This window comes from Amblyomma mixtum, chromosome 10, assembly GCF_055824585.1.
Source record: "Amblyomma mixtum isolate Tamu chromosome 10, ASM5582458v1, whole genome shotgun sequence".
Classification (NCBI taxonomy): Eukaryota; Metazoa; Arthropoda; class Arachnida; order Ixodida; family Ixodidae; genus Amblyomma; species Amblyomma mixtum.
The window spans coordinates 175648396-175665126 of NC_143021.1; the positions used below are offsets into that span (position 1 = coordinate 175648396).

A 16731-nucleotide genomic window follows, 5' to 3' on the forward strand; every position below is an offset into this window, starting at 1 on the left:
TTACTTCATATTTTCTTCAGAAAAAAGGCACCGTCAACGCGCACATTTTACCACGGGCTGCATACTTCCCATCTATTTTATGTGGCTGTGACGAAAGGCACGGACGCCGTAGAAAACATACAAGCAGGCCGGCGGTGAGCTCAGGATCTTTATAGGCCGAACTGGGGCCCAGTAGTTTTTATTGCAGTCAGTACTCGCGTACTTACTTCTTAACATTTCGAAATACAAGCAGTAGTTGCGTTATATCAAAACTCCTTAAGCTCCTGAGTGGCCTAATGCAAAGGCAGTTGTGCACTACTCCACACCTGCCAGCCATTAGGAGGTTTAACTAGATTACGTGAAGAACTAGATTACTAGATTAGGATCATGCACTCACCTTCTGCTGAAGCCGCATTTTGAAGAATACAAAGCAGTGAGGCCAAGGTGAAGATAGTGCCCGGAAATGCGCTTACAAGGTGCGTTGCCATGGCAACTTTCGGACCAAAAAAGTGCGTGGTCCTACAGTGCGCACCTCGAAGAGCTCTACTGAGCTAGGCGCACTAGGCTTCAGTGGCCTAGAGCAGAGCAGCTGTCCATAGCGGATGAAAGAGTCGTTTTCTTATTTGACATACTTTGGGTGTTAGTGTGCATAATGGATACGCTATATGACGAGAAAAGACGACTGCCCCTCACGGTCCCCCAGCTTCTCTAATCGGATTGCGCGCGAAATATTTCTTGCTTAAAAATAACTTGTTGTACCGGAGACAAAATATGGCTGATCCTGGTTGACTCTTACCGAACTCGACAACTTTCCTGTGGGCGAGTCGAGTGGAAGGCGAGAAGTCTTCCCTTAGTGTAACTTTGTGTTCTTTGAAGTCGATGCAATTCCATAGGATTAGTTCTTTAATTTTGTAGTTGCTGATTTAGCTATTATGGACATTAGCAGTGTAAGGAACCGTATTGAAACAAAATGGAGAATTTTAATAATTTACAACGCAGTTAAACAAAAATACAGAAACAAAGCAGAGCATTGTGGCAACTTCCACCATCCCGTTTCAAAGGTGACCCTCCCATCCGTCCGTCCGTCCGTCCGTCCGTCCGTCCGTCCGTCCGTCCTTCCCTCCTGCTGAAAATCCTAATTTTAGGGACCAATGAGCTCGTGAGAGAACTGGCTGCTCAAAATTCTGTACTCAACTAACCTGGTACTCTTGCTTGAACAATCGTTTTCGTTTAGTATAGTTAACAGAACATGGGTCAGTACGCATGCATTCCTGCATTGGAATAATCTAGTCGTAGCACGGATTAGACCGCCCGCTGTTTTTTTTTTAGCATGCCAACTTTTTACTTCAATTTGCGGTACCGCTTAGACTATGCTAATATTTTGTGTTCATTAAATGGAACGCAGAAAATTATACCGCTTCACTACAAGGAATGCGGAAAAGAAGAAGAGATGACGCTGGCTTTAAGGCTTCGAGAAACCAGCACTGTCAGGAAGAGCAAAGCCACAATCGCTCGTGAATTGACAGAGGCACACCAAGTTAGAAAGAATAGGAGTGTTTGTGCTAGTATCCGTGTGATCATGATTCATGAGAAAGAATGCAAGTTTTTAGATATGTTTAAGTTTCCGATGATTCACCTGTGTCCCCCCTTTATTCAGCCTTCAAGATCGCGCGCATGAGCAGTCACTTGTTATTTCCACCCTCCCCCCAGGCTATTTAAGCAGCTATTTATACAATGCATAAAGTTTTGCTAATAGCGCATGTCCCGTCGTTCTCCTTTCTGAGTGTTGTCATTGTTGCGCTTGAATTCTGAAAGCTATGGATCAACTTGCCCCGCCAAGTGTGTTATTGAAGCCCATTGCAAACAAACGCGCTTAGCTCCACATCAGGAACAATAAAGGCGTTTGCAACCGTATGAGAGGCTATCTTTGCAGCTGAGGATGTTCATAGGTACCACCGACTAGAGGAGGAAAGCGAAGTTTACATGCAGTACGAAGGTCTAGTAATAACGGGGAACCAGCGCCTCAGAATCTGCGTTCCTATTGTCTTCATTTACTACTGAAAGCTGGAGTGAATGCTCTCACGCTGTTAGCACAAGAGGGCGTTGGATGTACCCCAAGGACATATAGAGCATGGGCGCTTGATTAACAATTTCCATGCAGTGCAGAACTGCGCGTGAATAAAACCCGCCACCGACACTGGCTTGCACAAACAGCGATCAGCCGAATAGCACGCACGTACCATTGGTGAACGTTTGAGTTGACGCTGACCACAGGGTCACGTCCCTGCGGCGAGACGCTGTATCTGGAGTAAGTGACGTTCAGCCATTAGCGTAACCGTTTGTAAACTTCAAAATATGTTTCATCCAGTGTTATTTGTGGCGCTTTGTGGTGTGTGTCTTCTTTCAGTCCTTGTTTCATTCTCGTGCGCTCGTTAAAATTTTTGAGATGTGTAACAAACTAGCCCGCCAGTTCGTCCTGAGTGTTATTTGACCGTGTTCTGTCATATATGAACATTTGCTTGCCTGATAGTTCTTATTTTTTTAACCAGCTGTAGCGTTAGGTCCACAGGAAACCATTTTTTTCTTGTGCGTTGCTGACGAAAGAAAATTACTTTTTGGTTTCACTTGGAAGATTTGCTAAAAGGTGTATGTGTTCACTGCCTGTTATTAGTCGAGGAGGTGTCTGTCGTCCAAGTACCTGAAAAGGCTCCGATTCGTGCAGCTCATCGTCATCAACATAGAGGTACCTTGCTCCCTGTCCAGTCCAACTTACTTAACTAGTTTGTTTCTGTATGTCATTATCCCTGCAAATATTCTGGGTCGACGTCTTTAGAGCTCCATCAACGTGTGACCCCCGAGATAAAGGCAGCCCAAACACTTCGCGTTCTAATGGGCATGTTCATCAATCTCATTAAAATCCGAGGTAGGGGAAGGGGAAGATGTCTGGGCCATGACGGCGCGTGTAATTGTGGTTTAAGGATCCTTCAAATGGGCAGGACTACGCCAGTGAACATAGCCATCTGCTTTTTATTTCATTCCCCTGCTGTTCGTTTGCTTGTCAAACTATACTTCCTGGTTGCGTTTGATCTGCATAAGTGTCCATAGTTCCTTACTAAATTGCTTAACTTGTGTACATTTCCTTTACTTTTCCTTCTTTTGCGAAAGTCACAAGAAAACAGAATGGGGGTTTGGCCATGTTTGCCTAGCTGGTGCAGAACAAACAAAAACGTAAAATAAGGATAGCCCAGATCTCGAAGGATTATTAACATACGCAGTGGGCACTTTTGTGGCCTGATTGGGTTCAGTGATGTTTCATTTAGCGAATTTTCCCGTGTTCATGGGCACCTGAGGTGTAAGTTTGGCGAAAAGAGAATATTTGCGCAGTTTCACAAAATTTTAGGAACCGAATGTGTCTCAAATTTTCTTAATTTTAGAGGTTTCAAGCACATCCATTGAAAAAAAAGGCCTGAAATAGAAAAGACTGTGTTTGACTGAGTGAATTTTCGGTTATTTAGCATGAAGCATGATGACTGGATGTGCTGCCTCCTTCGTGACTGCATGATAATATACATGTGAACTTTGTAAATGAGTGTGCGCCGTGCAATTTTATTTCTGCGTCGCTCTTGTTTGGTTTCATTTCGATATTCATCAACCGTGCAACCGTGGCCTGTTCTCTCCTTGTCTTGTCCTTGCCAGAAACAGAGTCCGAAATTTCGATCCCATTTAAAGGAATGTCAACCGTATAGACTCTACCTGCCAGGCAGTTTTATTCTCCGGTAGAGTTTACCATGAAAACATGTCAATGAAAACACAATCCTGCGCATCCATGTTATGCTTTGTAAACTTCATCATTGAGGAACGACAGTGACTTCAGATTATCGTTGAGGGACGTCTACAATCTAGCAGCATATTCAGTGAGGCGTACAGCTTCCCGAAGGACACCCGGAAAGCTTCGTATCCCATAGGGCAGCTCTTGTGGGACGTCTGGTTTGCACAATAGTAGTACAGTGCATTTCCCCTGCAGCAAAAAAAAAATTATATTTGGAATCGGCGTTAATCGAGGCTTTTGCGGAGCACAATTTTCTACGAGCACATTCTTGTTCACTTATGCACGAAATATTTACAGCTCATGCCCGTCTTCCTTAGAAGAATGATCTATACGCAGTCTATAGACTTTTTACAGACTCTATTGCCTTCATATAGATATTCTTGTTGTCTATTCTTTGTCTATAGACTGTCTACAGACAAAAGACGACCAAAGGTTTATCGCCACAAATCTGTAGATTGTCTCTTCCATTTTTATTGCCTATATACAGTTGTCTAGAATTTGTTCATAGAGAATTTATAGATTTTTTAGACAGAAGTCTATTGACTCTCTAAAAAATTTCGTAAGCGTGAGCACAAGTAGCTTGCCAATGTGATTGTGCGATTGGCAGCACACCTATGACTGGATTTTAATAAAGGTGGCATGAGATTTTGATAACACGCGCTATGATCGTAAGAAAAGAAATGTAAACCTTACGGCTTCAATATCTCTGCCAACGGGTTCTTAATGACATACCAATTAGCCCACCTCACGTGCGCTTCCGCGCTGGCTCAGTGATTATTCCGCTCTTCTGCTCACTCGAAATACTCTGTTTCGATCCTGGCTGCGGCGTTCGTATCTCGATGGAAGCGGAATGCTAGGAGCTCGTGCGGTGCGCGATGGCAGGGCACGTTAGAGAACCTCAGGTGGTCGGAACAATCCTGTTACTTCCACTGCGGCGTCCCACATAGTCTTTTTGCTTTGGGACGCTAAACGCCATAAAAACCAAAAAGCAAAATCGCCTCACCTGCACTCGTCGAATTGTCCGCTGGATCGTATGGGAAATCCAGGGGAACCAGTGGGCAAATATTTTCTGACGCACTCTTCAACCAAATAATCGTCAACGCAATCCAATAAGTTCTGCACGCCTGCAAAAGTACAAGAAGGATCCTTTAACGGAAATATTTTGTACAACGTTTGTCGCGTCCAGGCGACCATAGAAACATGACGGCCAACTAAAAACGTGGTAGTAAATTGTCCATTAGCCAAACCCAACCATGCTCACAAAGCAAAGAAAGTAAACCCGAGCCAGTGCAAGCACACACCTGCTCAGCGGTCGTCGGGCTCATAATGACCGCTTCTTTTGGTCGCAGTTTGCTTAAAAACCATTGCGAAAATTCCAGATTATGTGCCTAAAGCGCAGTGATCAATGCCAAAAGTAGCATATTCTGTAGCGCATACGATCGCTATTACTGCCGAGAGGTGCGGTCGCCGCTCGTGTTGTATTCCGCGGCGATAAAACGAGCAGATAAAAAATATACCCGCCACTAACCTTTTTCAATGCATACTGTAGAATCTGTGCGATAGTGGCTGCTATATGAAGGTCATTGAGCACACCGTCCCCCCTACCAAAGTGGCCTAGGGGCGGCAGCCGTTCCTGGGAGGGAAAGCGGCACTCCTATCTTAGTCTTCAGTGTGCGTCCGGAGATTTCGCCGCTTGAAATGTTTTCTCCAGTTGCCTTATGTGAACGTCGTGAATGTGCCGACACTATCTAGGTAGGCGAGCCAAGTCCGGCACCTAAGCTGGCTAATAATGAGCACATAGTTTGTAGGACCGCTGCTGCATCGGATCAAGATCTAAACGGAAGCGCCTTGATCTCGAAAGCGTCGTGCAGCGCTAAGAAGGCCGTTTTCTATCAATATCTCTGCGCAGCTTTTAGCTGCCAATAGCCACTTTTGAGATCCATTGACTGGAACGACTTGGCATGGTAGGATCGGTAAGGTATGTCGTCGATTCGTCCGAAGATATGACTCAGGAGAGTAGGGGGTGAGGGAACTTTGCAGATAACTGCGATAAATCCCTAATTCATACAAGCTGCAGGGCGATGTCACAATTGTCCCTGGACGACATGACCGTGTCTCGCTCGACGGAGAGATCAAGCCGTGTGCCAGAGGCCATAACCAATAGATGCGGAAAAGCAAAAATAATATTACTCCAATGCACTCTGCCCCGTCGTTTCCAGCACCGATTAGGGATCTGTGGCATTATTGTAATTGATGTCCTGTGCTATAGATTAATATCAGGCAGTTCGCTAACATTTGCGTCACCTCAGAAAACGCAGACGCGCCATGACGTGGCTTACTGTTATGATCGCTATACCTGAATAAAGTATAAACCAGTGCGACCCTAAAAAAGGAAAACCTGGTCGAGACCATACCAGCTCTTCACAGTAGTAAAGATCACTTAATTGTGATGAGCAGAAAAGGATAACCATGTCTAAGATGAAAAGATAAAAAATAAGCCCTCGGTCAGCATGCATTTACTCAAAGCATGTCGAAGTAAGCTCGAATACTAATATACCAGAATAGTTTGGACAAATGGAGAGAACGCCGTAGATGTCATGCAAAGTTACTGGACAATGCAAATTGAACGGCAGCCAAAGCGATGGTCGTGTACGCCCACTAAACAAGAAATAATAATTAGACAGTTTTCGTTCCCGCAAGAGCTTCCCAGGGACACTTCGAAGCGCGTACACAACGCTTTCTCTGATTACAAAAGCTATGAAGCAACGAACTCAACATCTATCACGCAATATTTCAGCCGTGTAGCCAAACGTTAAAGAAATATGCTGGAGATGGACGCAGGAAAGGACAAGATGAAGAGATGACCGAGGATTATATGGGAAGTGCTGGTAGTGATTGACCTTAGCGACAGGAACCTGTCAGTGGAGAGCAGCAAAACAGATAAGATATGAGGGCTCTTATTGCGGAGTAATAATTTGGATAATCTAAAAAAAATAACATAGCAAGGAGTACACTCACGCTCAACCTCGCTTCCGTTACAAGTGAATTCCCGAAGTTGCCGGTAACCTGTTTCTTGAAAGTTGACGCCCGTCTTCAGTTCATCGGAACAGGTCCTCAGCTGAGTGTAGCATCGACTCTGCAGCGGAAGTTCTCTGTGTGCAAAGTCCAGGGAAATGAAACTTTTCACCTTTGTCAAAACGTTTGCATAATGTGTGCCTAAAAAAAGACAACAAACAATAAAGCACTTCGCCACGCACAAGAGCGTTGCAATGCTTGAAATAAACGTAGTCGATTTTTAATGTGTATTGGAAATCAACAGTTAGTAATGTCGGCGCCTAAATAGAAAAAAAATTGCGATTAACTGGACCATCGTAACGTGCACGCAGCCACGCGTTTGTTCTTAAAAAAACGATTGAACTACTTTTTTTGCTGATAGCGACCGCCTCTTAATAACCACATAGTTTTGTTTTCTGATGTGTCAACGAAGGAACTGAAGGTGCTGAAAAAAGATGGCTGCCGTTTACAGGTATTCGCCGTTTAAGCGGAACGGTGGTTAATTTATGTGTATTGCGGCAATCTGAAATGAAATCAGCTCCATGGACGGTAACGGCTGTTGTGCACAGTGAAACTTAAATGATAGAACGAATAGCTAAGTGTGTGTGCTCGTACTGGTGCTTTCCGAAAGGTTGATGTTCATGGGCGTTCGAATATCAATTTTCACAACTGTGCCCTTTTAGCCGGCCAATCCGATTGATTTGCGAAAACGAACGAGTCTAACCTAATTAGAGAAACATTAACATAAACAGAAAATGAGTAGGAAGGACAATTACACAAATTAAAACTCGAAATGACTGCAGCTTTCTTGGCGCTGCCCTTTTAAAAAGGGTCTATAGAGTGTCTGTAGACTTCATATAGACTATGTTGCCTTCTTATAGATGTTGTGTTCGTCGACCAAGCGACGCCAGGCCGCTCCAGCAACCCTTGCCTCTTCCGCGCATACTCGCCGCCCGCTTCCCAGAAAAAAAGCGCGGGCCGGCCGCTCCAACAAAAGCTAGCACCCACAAAAGCTAGCAGGCGTCTCCCCCCACGGCATCTGATCCCCACAGCCCCGTCGACTGACGCATTCCCAATTCCCTTACCGTGACCGTCTGCATTCCTACAGCAGCGAAAGTGCATTCTTGTACACTCGCCCTCTCTCTCTCTCCCTCTAAAGAAATAAACCCCCAGTCTCCATCCAGCAACCGCTTGAGAGGTTCCCCGCATGCGGGGCTCCCGCGCCCCGCACCAACACCGCCATTAACACTGGCGACGAGAAGTGGGATGTAGAGCGTACGCAGTTCGAGGTGTCGCCGATGGCTACTGGAGGACTGCACGGTGTCATCGAGCCTTTTCATGGATCGTGGATTCAGCGCCTCACATTCTACCTCGTGGCAAACGATGTCTCCGACGAGGCAAAGAAGCACGCGCTCCTCCTGACGCTATGCGGACCGACACCTTCAAGACTTCTCGCGTGCTGGTCACACCGAAGACTCCCGGAGAAGTCAGCTATGGATACCTATAGTCACACTTCTCCTGAAGCACGTCGATGGCAGACCATCCGAGCTGTACAGCCGGTACGCTTGACCATCCTAGCTGTACAGCCGTAACGTTTCCAGCGACGTGACCAACTGCCGTAAGTCGATCAGCAGCTACGTCGCAGCCTCAAAAGTTTGACAGCCGACTGCAACCCTGGAGTGCTGACGACAACGCCTGCAACATCGACGACGCCGGCAGAAAGCAAGTCGATCAGCAGCTACGTCGCAGCCTCAAAAGTTTGACAGCCGACTGCAACCCTGGAGTGCTGGCGACAACGCCTGCAACATCGACGACGCCGACAGAAAGCAAGGCGATCAGCAGCTACGTCGCAGCCTCAGAAGTTTGACAGCCGACTGCAACCCGGGAGTGCTGACGACAACGCCTGCAACATCGACGACGCCGGCAGGAAGCAAATCGATCCGCAGCTACGTCGCAGCCCTCAAAAGTTTGACAGCCGACTGCAACCCGGGAGTGCTGACGACAACGCCTGCAACATCGACGATGCCGACAGAAAGCCACTCGATCAGCAGCTACGTCGCAGCCTCAGAAGTTTGACAGCCGACAGCAACCCTAGAGTGCTGACGACAACGCCTGCAACATCGACGACGCTGACAGAAAGCAAGGCGATCAGCAGCTACGTCGCAGCCCTCAAAAGTTTGACAGCCGACTGCAACCCGGGAGTGCTGACGACAACGCCTGCAACATCGACGACGTCGACAGAAAGCCACTCGATCAGCAGCTACGTCGCAGCCTCAGAAGTTTGACAGCCGACTGCAACCCTGGAGTGCTGACGACAACGCCTGCAACATCGACGACGCAGACAGAAAGCCACTCGATCAGGAGCTACGTCGCAGCCTCAGAAGTTTGACAGCCGACTGCAACTCTGGAGTGCTGACGACAACGTCTGCAACATCGACGCCACCAGAAGCGTGCTTTGGACCTGGCCCTGCCATCAAAAAGTGCGTCAAGGCAGCAGCGAGGACTCAAGGGAGTGACGAGCTCCGCAGAAGTCCACGAGACTTCTCAACACAGAAACGGAACGGTTCGTAGGCACCTTGGTCACATTAAACCAGGTGCAGCAGCCTACCCGACGGAAGATCCGCCGCCACGCGATCGGACGAACGGACCAGCAGCAAGTAAACAATACTCTGTGCCAGCTACGTTCGTGATCACGCTACCAGCCGAGGCTTCGCCTGTGCTCGACCTGTCTACAGCGCCCCCCTCCGAACATGGAGAACCTGTGGCAGTCTGGACGACCGTGCGACACAACCTTGCGGAGACCAACCCAACGGGTCCACGCAACAGCAAGTGCTAAGACCCCAGCGGCAAAGGCGCCCGCCCTACCGATACGGTAACCACAGCTAAGGAGGAAGGGATGTTGTGTTCGTCGACCAAGCGACGCCAGGCCGCTCCAGCAACCCTTGCCTCTTCCGCGCATACTCGCCGCCCGCTTCCCAGAAACAAGCGCGGGCCGGCCGCTCCAACAAAAGCTAGCACCCACAAAAGCTAGCAGGCGTCTCCCCCGACGGCATCTGATCCCCACAGCCCCGTCGACTGACGCATTCCCAATTCCCTTACCGTGACCGTCTGCATTCCTACAGCAGCGAAAGTGCATTCTTGTACACTCGCCCTCTCTCTCTCTCCCTCTAAAGAAATAAACCCCCAGTCTCCATCCAGCAACCGCTTGAGAGGTTCCTCGCACGCGGGGCTCCCAAGCCCCGCACCAGCGCCGCCATTAACAATAGATATCTATTTTTCTCTATCCATAGTGTATAGGCTGTCTATAGACAAAAGCCTACTAAACTTGTGTGGCCTACAATATATAGACAGTCTATAGATTGTCTATAGCATTTGTAGTGACTATAGACTGTTCTCTATGATTTGTTTATAGATAGTGTATAAACATTAAAGACCGAAGTCCATAGACAGTCTATAGACGAATAAATTTTGTAAGGGTGCTTTTTGCGAGTAACGGGGTTTCGCATGAAAAGTCTAGTCACTATTTTTTTGTATAAGTGGAGAACGGCACGCCATGCAGCGCTTGTTCTGTGCAATAGAAGAATTACATTTCTTCTGAAATTTACGGCGGCGCAACAAGGACACTAACAAGAGAGGGTACACCACATGCGCACACTACCAACTGTTTATTGCATGGAAAGGTGACATATTTAAACATACAGCTCAGGCATGACACTCATCGCATTATCGCTCCGAACCCAACACGTGGAAAAAAGCTGCAACATCAGGATAACAGACAAGAAATCTTTAACCTCTGCAGAAAAAACTAAAAGATTCTGATAATAGAACTTAGAGGAGGCCATCTCGTAGCAAAAGCAGTGTCAAACAATATAGCAAAAGCAGAGTCTAAAATGAGAAGCAAAAGCAGCCAAAAAGAAATTACAATCGTAGCAAAGGCAGAGTCAAACGAGTTTAGCAAAAGCAGCCAGAACCCGAAAAAACAACAAAACGGAAAAGTCAAAAACAGTAACAAAATTAACAACCCGACTAAACAAACGACAGGCGGCCGCTAGAAATGCAGGGCTGAAAAGATGCACAGTACATGACGTCACAAAAAACAGTCAAGAAAGGACACTTCATTTCTACGGAGGGATACTGAAGAGTCGCTAACACAAGTGCTTCCCTTCTTATTGGTCATAAAAGCCTCAGGAATTTCACGTGCCACCTGATCGCGACTCCTGCCCAGAATCCTTATTCCGTTAAGCACTGGCTCACACTTGCAATCTTTACAATGTAGGGGCAAATTCGACCCACCTCCGTTTTCTAACGATTTTTCATGTTCCCGTGTCCTGTCGTTAATGCAGCGACCCGTCTGGCCTATATGGCTACGAGGCTACGAGATGGCCTCCTCTAAGTTCTATTATCAGACTCTTTTAGTTTTTCTGAAGAGGTTAAAGATTTCTTGTCTGTTATCCTGATGTTGCTGCTTTTTTCCACGTGTTGGGTTCGGAGCGATAATGCGATGAGTGTCATGCCTGAGCTGTATGTTTAAATATGTCACCTTTCCATGCAATAAACAGTTGGTAGTGTGTGCATGTGGTGTCCCCTCTCTTGTTAGCGTCCTTGTTGCGCCGACGTTCATTTCATCATGCAGCAACTCGGCCCTGAGGCCATTCTTCTGAAGTACATTTCTTCCATTGCTGTTTTAGTCCTAGAATCTCCTCTCGAAGTGCCTGATCCCAATGCCATCAGGTGAGCGCTTTTGCTTCAGAAGACCCAGAAAAAGCTCAATGACAGTACTCTACCATACCAACCCTGCATATTAACACGCCACCTTGCCATACGAATATGTGGTGCACCGTTAGTGCTGTTACCAACTAGGCGATCATGGATTAAAACTTTAGTGATCTGTGTTTACGCTTGAAATGAGCTGTTTTTCAGTTATTGGGCCTAAGTTGCGTATCGAACGCTATAACTTTTTTTGTCGTTCGTTTAAGCGTCTAGAGCGCAGGCGGACAGCAACAGATCCGTAAAAAATATTTGCTGCAGGGGAAGGGATGAAGCGTGGGGTATGTGACAAGGGGAAAGAATGCGCGGGAAAAAGTATGGCTCTGATTACGCAAGGCATGCTGAGAGCTTCCAGCACCATGGAGTGGCAGTCCTGTGAAAAGTTGTACGTTTCGCTGAAAAAATTAAACAGATAGCGCTTCCTGTATTCTATGCAAAGGCATATTCAGGTGTTGTGAAGCGCACGGGCAGCGTAGGTGTAATGCAAGTCGTATTGAGAGACCGGCTATACATGCGTGTGAGGGTGCCTTCCATAGGCCTAATCTACACTCCCTACGTACCGTGAACGGCAATGAGCTTGAGTGCATCGGCGACATATGATTGTGATTGCGACCGCGCTTTCAAAACTTGACCAAGACCCACGGCAGATTAGGCGATTGGGCATACCCACCATACATGCACGAAATACGAGAGAAAAGGAGGCAGACTACCACTTCTAATAATATATACAGCAACTCGTGCTTTAAATGGAAAGTGAGGAGAGCTCTATTAATATATTTTTTACAGCAAAATCCGATAGTGCGGCATTTCATACCTTTGTTGCCACTTGGCCGGCAGCGAAAGATGCATTTATTTCTAAGAAATTTGGATTCAAAGTTGAAAAAGTTTTTCCCTCCCCTCTGATTCAAACTTGGGATTCTCTTATGACTACACAGGACAAAATGACGTGAAACGTGACGTGCACATGGCGTAACGCAGACTCCGTGATTTCTGGCCGCCAGCGGTGCGACCCAACAGCAGCCTAAATGAAAGCTACCGCCGGCCGCACGTTGAAGGCATCTATCAGCTATTGCGGCCGTCGCTACCGTCGCTTCGTTTACGTTGGCACCGGCGTTTTGCCAGCGTTACGATGGATCCCGTTCTCGAAGTCGTCACCTAAAGACACCTTTAGCATACCGTGTACCTTGTTACCGTTAGTGGAATACCGAGAGCCGGCCTATCGCCGGTGATCAGGCGCAAATTGGTCCCGATGCTGCAGGAGCGCGCGTAGCTGCTGGGTTCGTGGTGCCATCTGGCGACGTTAAGGAGATTTGCGCATGCATTGGCTGCGCCTCAGTGATTCGTGGCTTCTCGTGTCCCAGTGTTGCTAGAACCATTGGTTCTAGCAACACTGTTTTGTCCTATGACGCCACCATGCTTGTACTTGCGAGTTTGGCCTGTGGCGGCGATACCTGTATTTTGGTTCTTGCTCTTTTCTACGTTACAAGAGCTTTGTTGTCAGTATGAGTGGCGTTTTTGTAATTAGGAGCTGGTATTCTGTCGATACAAGCCAACTTCAATTTCTCCTCAGTGTCCCTTTAAGTCTGCTATCGTACTTCGCGTGAACCCAACGACGCTTTCTAGAGCGTTAGCTCCAATACTCGCGTCACTCAAGGATGGGTTAGAATGAAACACAAGGCCATTTATGTGGGACCAGCGGGTGGTACTATTGGTACGGAGATTTTCGAGCACCTAATTGGCGCAGAATGCTCGGAGTGGTATGAAACCACTCAGCGCGTTACGAAGCATGAGAGTACTCGAATCAAAGCCTGGCTCTTCATGGGGATTCGCACCGAGGACCTTTGGTTCCCCAAACATTGACTCCTCGCAACTTGAACGTCCAATACGGCCAAATTAATTGAAGTAGGGTATTCAATGTGGCGTCAAACAGTTTGTATTCTTGCGCTGTATACGTTGGCATAAAAAAGTAGATATTCGGCTATAACGAAAATCATGTACCGGATATAGCGAAGATACTAATTACGCAATATTCGTTCGATATTCCTAACGCTCGGTACTTATACACTGCCTCTGCGTTTTACTCTTTTTTTTTTCCTCATCCACTTACACTAATCGGCAAGGGCATATTTTCTCTCAAACTCTGTTTTGCTCGCGCACCAAAAGGAAATAATGGAGTCAAGGGGGAGGATTTCTACAAGTGCCTAACCGGCAAAAATAACTGTAGGAGCCTTCGCCGGTTCCTGCACGAAAACACCTTATATCATGTCCTTTTTGTATACAGCGAACCCAAATTACGCCTCTATTGCAGGTGTGCGAAATAAAAAAAAACTGTTTCGAAAATTCGTTGGGAAGAACGAAGAACAATTATGAACTGGAATGAGCTAAAAATCAGGTCATCTAGGAGCACAGATTAACTTCTTTCTTTTCATGTCTACCATAACATCAGTTTGTATCGCGATCGCAGTGGCAATGTTTTAGTTGTTTAGCGTAACCTAATGTGTGATTTTTTGTTTTTTTCTTTGTTAGGTCCAAATGCACGCTTTTCATAGATTAAAGTATCAGCTTTATCAAGCTCTCGATTCTTCTGTGCACATCGCTTTATGTATTACGCTTGTACCACCCTGCTAAAATCACCGAATGTAGATTGCAGTATCTTTAGAGTAACAATAAACAATTCCATTAAATGACGGTCTCTCACCTGCACAACTTGGCGCTCTCCTCTTGAAAGTTACCCTCCATCAGCGGGGGTTTAATTTCAATACAAAGGCTGTCGTAGCAGCCACTCGCCTTGTGCCAGGAACAAAGATCTGCGAGGATTAACATTAAATTACAGATAATGAAAGCAACATATTAAACGAAAAAATAGCTTCTACCCTTAAACGTGCAAAAGAGGATGTAAAAGTGCTGAAATGATATAATGAGTTCCAAGTTGTTAAGCACAATTCTATACATTGTGTTTCACCTAAGACTTTATACACTTTTAAAAACTGGAATGATTGGTTAGAAGAGCACTTTATCGGCATAGATTTGTCACCGTTGTAGTACATCAGAATACGGCTAAGGTGTCTAACCAGCTGGCTGATTGACCAATATTGAATAGTTAACTTATTGACTATTGCTGTGAGCACCCGTAACCATTGAGAGGCGCGTAGAATACTGTAAGCAATATCCATATCAGTTTTTCATTTTTCTGAAACACTGTTACCCTCGGCGCGTTGGCCAAACAAAATTTGGCTTTTTCGACAATTACCTATCACTGGAAAGGTTGCCTAAAACCTTCTCGCAAGTGCATGCATTTTGCCTTGATGCAGCAAGAATTTGTTAGCCTACAGCGATATAGGAACCGCGTGTTCCGAAGTCTAAAAACTTATATGGGTATTACTTACGGTGGGCTACTCTTCTCCTCGCAGTTAAGGGTACTAACAGTAATAGCTAACAAGTGAACTATTCACCATTAGTTGTTCAGCCTGCTAGTTAACACGTCTTGGCAGCATTATGACGTACTACATCCCTGACACCGCTATGACAGAAACAGTGCTACTGTAACTGAAAAAGCGCAGTTTTAAAATTCGGTAAAGTTTTAGGTTAAACCCCCTTTATGTATATCTGTCTAGCCATTCTTATCCGACACGTTGTAGAAAATGAGCCCTTTTTCGCTTACTTCATATTTTCTTCAGAGAAAAGGCACCGTCAACGCGCACATTTTACCACGGGCTGCATACTTCCCATTTATTTTATGTGGCTGTGACGAAAGGCACGGACGCCGTAGAAAACATACAAGCAGGCTGGCGGTGAGCTCAGGATCTTTCTAGGGCGAACTGGGGCCCAGTAGTTTTTACTGCAATCAGTACTCGCGTACTTACTTCTTAACATTTCGAAATACAAGCAGTAGTGGCGTTATATCAAAGCTCCTTAAGCTCCTGAGCGGCCTAATGCAAAGGCAGTTGTGCACCACTCCACACCTGCCAGCCATTAGGAGGTTTAACTAGATTACGTGAAGAACTAGATTACTAGATTAGGATCATGCACTCACTTTCTGCTGAAGCCACAATTTGAAGAATACCAAGCAGTGAGGCCAAGGTGAAGATAGTGCCCGGAAATGTGCTGACAACGTGCGTTGCAATGGCAACTTTCGGACAAAAAAAAGTGCGTGGTCCTACACTGCGCACCTCGAAGAGCTCTACTGGGCTAGACGCAATAGGCTTCAGTGGCCTAGAGCAGAGCAGGCGTCCATTGCGGATGAAAGAGTCGTTTTCTTATATGAGATACTTCGGGTGTTAGTGTGCAGAATGGATACGCCACATGACGAGAAAAGACGACTGCCCCTCACGGCCCCCTAGCTTCTGTAATCGGATTGCGCACGAAATATTTTTTGCTTAAAAATAACTTGTTGTACCGGAGACGAACTTTGGCTGATCCTGGCTGACTCTTACCAAACTCGACAACTTTCCTGTGGGCGAGTCGAGTGGAAGGCGAGTCCCTTACTGTAACTTTGTGTTCTTTGAAGTCGATGCAATTCCATAGGATTAGTTCTTTAATTTCGTAGCTGCTGATTTAGCTATTATGGACATCAGCAGTGTAAGGAACCGTATTGAAAGAAAATGGAGAATTTTAATAATTTACAACGCAGTTAAACAAAAATAGAGAAACAAAGCAGAGCATTGTGGCAACTGCCACCATCCCGTTTCAAAGGTGGCCCTCCTATCCGTCCGTTCTTCCCTCCTGCTGAAAATCCTAATTTTAGGGACCAATGAGCGCGTGAGAGAACTGGCTGCTCAAAATTCTGTACTCAATTAACCTGGTACTCTTGCTTGAACAATCGTTTTCGTTTAGTATAGTTAACAGAACATGGGTCAGTACGCATGCATTCCTGCATTGGAATAATCTAGTCGTAGCACGGATTAGAGCGCCCGCTATTTTTTTTTTTAGCATGCCAACTTTTTACTTCAATTTGCGGTACCGCTTAGACTATGCTAATATTTTGGGCACATTAAATGGAACGCAGAAAATTATACCGCTTCACTACAAGGAATGCGGAAAAGAAGAAAAGATAACGCTGGCTTGAAGGCTTCGAGAAAGCAGCATTGTCAGGAAGAGCAAAG

At 46.1% G+C, this 16731-nt stretch overlaps 1 long non-coding RNA gene across 1 annotated transcript; it reads right to left on the minus strand.

Moving 5' to 3' along the window:
• Positions 1 to 3729: 3729 nt before the first annotated feature.
• On the minus strand, positions 3730 to 7148 carry LOC149327802 (uncharacterized). The gene is made up of 3 exons (XR_016285958.1): positions 6827 to 7148; positions 4812 to 4932; positions 3730 to 3997 (listed from the first exon to the last, which is right to left on the minus strand). It is a non-coding gene; the product is annotated as an uncharacterized LOC149327802 (long non-coding RNA).
• Between the last annotated feature and the right edge of the window lie 9583 nt (positions 7149 to 16731).